The 5,397-nt window shown below is 40.5% G+C and overlaps 1 non-coding gene across 1 annotated transcript; it reads right to left on the bottom strand.

The window, feature by feature from the left end:
* Window positions 1-479: 479 nt before the first annotated feature.
* Window positions 480-587, bottom strand: LOC121216324 (small nucleolar RNA R71). The gene has a single exon (XR_005912492.1). It is a non-coding gene; the product is annotated as a small nucleolar RNA R71 (small nucleolar RNA).
* Between the last annotated feature and the right edge of the window lie 4,810 nt (window positions 588-5,397).

Raw genomic sequence — 5,397 nt, 5'->3', positions numbered from 1 at the left:
TTAAGATACATAGAGAACAAGCAAGAGGATGATACTCAACCCCCAACCGAAGAGATGGCTAAAAACCAAGACAATCAGCTACCTCCTGCAATTGCGGTTAATCAAAATCCTGCTCCACGCACTATGTATGATTATGCTAAACCTTCTTTAACAGGAACTAAATCGAGCTTAGTTAGACCTACTGCAGCTGCAAATACTTTTGAACTAAAACCTAACACTATTCAAATGATACAGCAATTTGTTCAGTTTGATGGTTTGCAGGATGAGAATCCCAATGCTCACTTAGCAAACTTTTTGGAATTATGCGATACATTTAAAATTAATGGTGTTTCTGATGATGCCATTCGTCTTCGGTTATTCCCTTTTTCATTGAGGAACAAAGCTAAATAGTGGTTGAACTCGTTACCACGAGGGTCAATTACTACTTGCGAACAAATGATAGAATAATTTTTACTAAAATATTTTCTACTCCCTAAAACGGCTTTACGTAATGATATCTCTTCGTTTGTGTAGATGAACTTAGAAACTCTTTACGATGCATAGGAGAGATACAAGGACTTACTGAGAAGGTGCACTCACCATGGGTTACCGCTTTGGCTTTAGGTTCAAACATTCCATAATGGCCTGAATCCTTCGACTGGACAAATGGTTGACGTAGCTGCTAGTGGAACCATCAATAATAAAACACCTGAAGATGCTTATGAGTTTATAGAGGAGATGTCACTAAATAACCATCAGTGGCAAGTCATGAGGACAAAAGCCAAGAAAAACAGTCGGTGTTTATAACGTCGATTCGGTCACCATGCTCTCTAATCAGGTAGAACTCTTAAATAAGAAAATTGATGGTTTTCTTAGTTCTTCACAAGTTCACCTAGTAATGTAGTGCGAAGCAAGTGGAGGTGGATCAAGCAATTCATAATACCAGCCTTATGGCCACAACATGGACAGCGAGTAGTTAAATTACATGGGTAATATTTCTTGATCTCAAAATAATCCATATAGTAACACTTACAATGGAGGTTGGAGGAACCACCCAAATTTCTCATGGGGAGGCCAAGGAAATTAGAGACCACCTCTAGTCTACCAAAAATCACCCTACGAATAGGAAAAGAAGTCGAACCTTGAAAATATGCTCTCAAAGTTTATATCGGTGTCAGAAACTCTTTTCCAAAATACCGAGATAGCACTTAAGAATCAACAAGCATCGATCCAAGGGCTCGAAATGCAGATAGGCCAGCTGTCCAAACTAATCTCCGTACGCCCACAAGGTAGCTTGCCAAGTAATACTAAACCCAACCAAAGGGAATAGTTCAACGCGATTAATGTTCAAGATGAAGAAGAATTCGTTGAGCCTGAGCCAAAACAGAAGCAAGAAACTATGGTGAGCAGAGATCAAGATGAGGTAGGTCATAATAAAAATAAATCAGTGAATGTCGAATATAAACCTCGTGTGCCATACCCCAACGCGACAAGGAAAGACCGATCAGATGAACAATTTGGTAAATTCCTTAAACTCTTAAAAAAATTACACATTAACTTACCATTTATTGAAGCTTTATCGCAGATGCCAAACGCAATGAAATTTTTAAATGAGCTTTTAGCAAATAAGCGGAAGTTGGACGAGGTGTCACATCTGGAGCTAAATGCAATTTGCTCAACTATTCTACAGAATAAACTACCCAACAAACTAAAAGATCTTGGGAGTTTTACGATTCCTCGCTTAATTTGTAGTTTAGATGTTAATAATGCATTAGGGGCTAGTATTAACGTCATGCCCTACAAAATGTTCAAACAATTAGGTCTTGGGAAACCCAAATAGACTAGGATGAGCATTCAATTAGCAGATAAAACTATAAGACTTCCTAGGGGTATTATTGAAGATGTGCTAGTTAAAATCGATAAATTTATATTTCCTGTTGACTTTATTGTTTTAGACATAAAGGAGGATAGCAACACTCCTTTAATTTTAGGAAGTCCCTTTTTGGCAACTGCTAAAACGATTATTGATGTTGGCACAGGTGAGTTCACACTTCATGTGGGAGACGAAATAATCACCCTTTAAGTTCGCAATTCTAGCAACATATCGAAAATTGAAGGTGATTGTTTAGACCATTCTACAAAAACTGACAAATGGTGCAACCTACTTTGCAGGAAATAAGTCTGAAGGAAGCACACAAGCCATTCTCAAGCAATAGTAGAGGACCTATTCATGAAGATCAAAGGCTACAAGTAGAGGAGCAAGATGCATGGCGGACGCATAAATCGAAAACACACGATAAACCAAAACTATGCCAAAACGAGCTCAATACCTTTCCAAATCAACTTAAGGTTAGAGATAGAGTTTTATTAGATGCCACGGATCCTCACATTGTCACTACCAACCTAAATGAAGACTTCCCTTTTATGGTACTTAGTACTTTCCCATTTGGTACAGTCGAGGTAAGTCACCTCAAGTTCAGCACTTTTATGGTAAAAAATACCTGTCTAAAACCTTATATTGATAAGATGGATAGCAGGAATGAGGAGTATAAACTCCTCGAACCCCCATGACCATTCAAAGGAGAGGTAAGTCGAGCTTATACTATAAATAAGTGCTTCTCGAGAGGCAACCTGAGCTCTAACTCTGTTAACTTCTTTAAATTTTAGTATTTCACACCTAACTTACTAATGAAGCTCTTGAATACAGGTTTACCACCTAGACACGACCAAGCACACGGGCGTGCTGAGGGCCATGTGAAAACAGGGCAAAGATTTCTCCAACATGGGCTACGATAAATTGCCACGGCCGTGCGACATGGCTGTGAGCGAACTTGCCAAAACAACACGGGCATTTGGCACACCTGTGTCTAGAACCCGTCGTTTGACATGCCCGTGCCAAGCAACCGTGGCCGAACCTGTTAAACTAACACGGGCGTGGGCCTATATACATGGGCATGGGAGAAGCGGACGAAGCCAGGCACGATTGTACAACACGGCCGTGCGCACTTACACGGCCAAGGAACACGGGCGTAGACTAAATGTTTAGACGCGCCCAAAATTAAAATTTGCGAGTCACACTAGCAAAAAAATTGGGGAACACGGGCGTGCTCCATGGCCATTTGCCTCAAAATCTATAACTAGGCTGCATTAGTCATTTTCTTCTTCACCCAAAAACCCTAACCCTAGCCGCTGCAAGTCCACACGCCTTTCCCGCCACGCCCGTACGCCGCTTTCAACTTCATTTTCGACACACAATCTATCTCCTTTAGCATTTTTTTACTCCTTTCTCTTTTATTTCATTGATTTATAATGCTATTTATCATAGTTATCTATATTTTTCATTTTATTTTCATCTTTATATCACTCAAATTTCATTTATAGAACAAGTTATCATCTTTTTCATGTTCAAATTGTTACTCATTACATGATTTCTCTACTCCATTTGATTAGTTAGAAGTGCATATTCATGGTTAGGACAGTTGAAATTTTCATGTTTCTTGTGTTGACATTTCTACTCATTCATATAGTTTGTTGCATTCCATTCTTTTCCATTTTTACTTATATCACCATGCTAATGCCACAAAAATAGGTCATTGAACTTATTGTTTTAGTTAAACATAGTAGTTGTGTTGAACATATTTATGCATTTTCCTTTTCGAATTCAATCGCATTTTTTTCCTCCTTATCTACTCATCAAGACGAATTGATGTTTCCACTTGCAGGTATACAATGTCGTCTTCACATGGTAAAAAGGCCGTTGTCCCTACTTCAAAGGAAATGAAGGGAGCGTCATCTTTCTCGGGTCCTACCGCAGAAGTTTGTCACCCTTTCCTGAGGTTCCCCATCGGGCCCCAAGAAGAACTATTCCAAATACTCTGGGCCTGACCTTTAATTGCGGGCTGCTGCATCGACTGGGCTGCAATAGAACAAGTTCATTTGGTTGATGCGATTCGGGCGCTCCTAACCACAGACCTTTGAGAGCTTTTCTTTGGGATCGTCGAGCCAACGTATCTCGAGCTCACAATGGAATTATGCTCCATATTTCATCTTTAGACCATGATGATGAACTACGATGATCCCGGCACGATCCAATTTTTCCCAGGTGGATTAGTCTGCCAGCTAAGTGTCCCAGAATTCGGTACTGCACTGGGTTTATATACGGAGGAATTCAATGAGGAGAATGACTTAAATACTCTCAACCACCACATCCATCGTTCTCCTTCACGATGCTGTGACGTACTAGTACCAGGTAGGGCCACCTACAATCCTAGCCACTCCAAGGCATCAGCTCTCCCTCCATCTCTGAGGTACCTACACGCCATTTTGGCTCATATGATTACAGGACGGCGAGAAAGCACTAGCGTCATCAACACTTACGATGCCTACTTTCTGTGGTGTATGTCGCACGGGTGCGTCATCGACCTTGCCTATTTCATTGCTCTCACAATTCAGCACCAGTTGGAGCGGTATAGGAAGGGGGTCATCTCCATTGGCCCCTATGTTACCCGGTTGGCTCGCCACTTTGGGCTCCTCAGCACTACGGCCGAATAATCATCCTTAACCCTCATTGGCCAGATGTCTCCACAAGGCATCTCGAGTATGCTTAGCATGAGGATGATCGAAAAGTGCTGAGAAACCTACCCTTCTCAATGTTGTCTCGCCCAATCTACCGAGGATGAGGCCTCCGAGGACATTCTTGATGATATTCTTTCACAGCACGAGGACCCACCGTCTCAGCCACCACCACCTTCTCATCCAGTTCATGCGGCGGTTTCATATACTGACATCTCTGAGCGCCTCACTCGATTCGAGCAGTAGTGTTTTCAACAATTTGAAAACATTGATGCTACTCTACAGCAGATTTGTCAGCACCTCCATATCTCATCGCCACCCCCACCTTGCGAACCATTTAGCGATAAAGATGTTTAAAAACATTTATTTATTATTTTATGTTTTTACTTTTATTTTATTTTAAGACTATTTTTTATTTTTCTTTCACCTTATTTTTATTAGGACTTACAATTATTATTTTACAATTTTTAATTTTAGGTAATTCCTATTGAGTACTTACCCTTCCGTATATATTTCCTAAAAGAGTTCCTGATTCTATCATAGTTATAAAGACTTCTACAACACACTATTACTTAGGAACTCCAAACTCCATTGGGAAAGGTTCTCCACGACTGCCATGTCGTACTCGATCACGATCATAACCAACTTCAGATATAATATTCTTTTGGCGCAATATTATGGACTAATGAACCTCTACCACCGCTGGAGTATCGTTCTCCACCCTCACGCCGACTGTTCTCCAAAACTCCAGTTCAAGGAAATTCATTCATCACTCAGGAAGTTTCACTCCTCCCCCTATCTTATTTTTATGTTTTTATATCTATCTTTGTACATTGAGGGCAATGT

Source organism: Gossypium hirsutum, chromosome A02 (assembly GCF_007990345.1).
Source record: "Gossypium hirsutum isolate 1008001.06 chromosome A02, Gossypium_hirsutum_v2.1, whole genome shotgun sequence".
In the NCBI taxonomy this organism is placed as follows: domain Eukaryota; kingdom Viridiplantae; phylum Streptophyta; class Magnoliopsida; order Malvales; family Malvaceae; genus Gossypium; species Gossypium hirsutum.
Note: the sequence above shows the minus strand (reverse complement) of the source record. Positions and strands in the feature narration are given on the sequence as shown.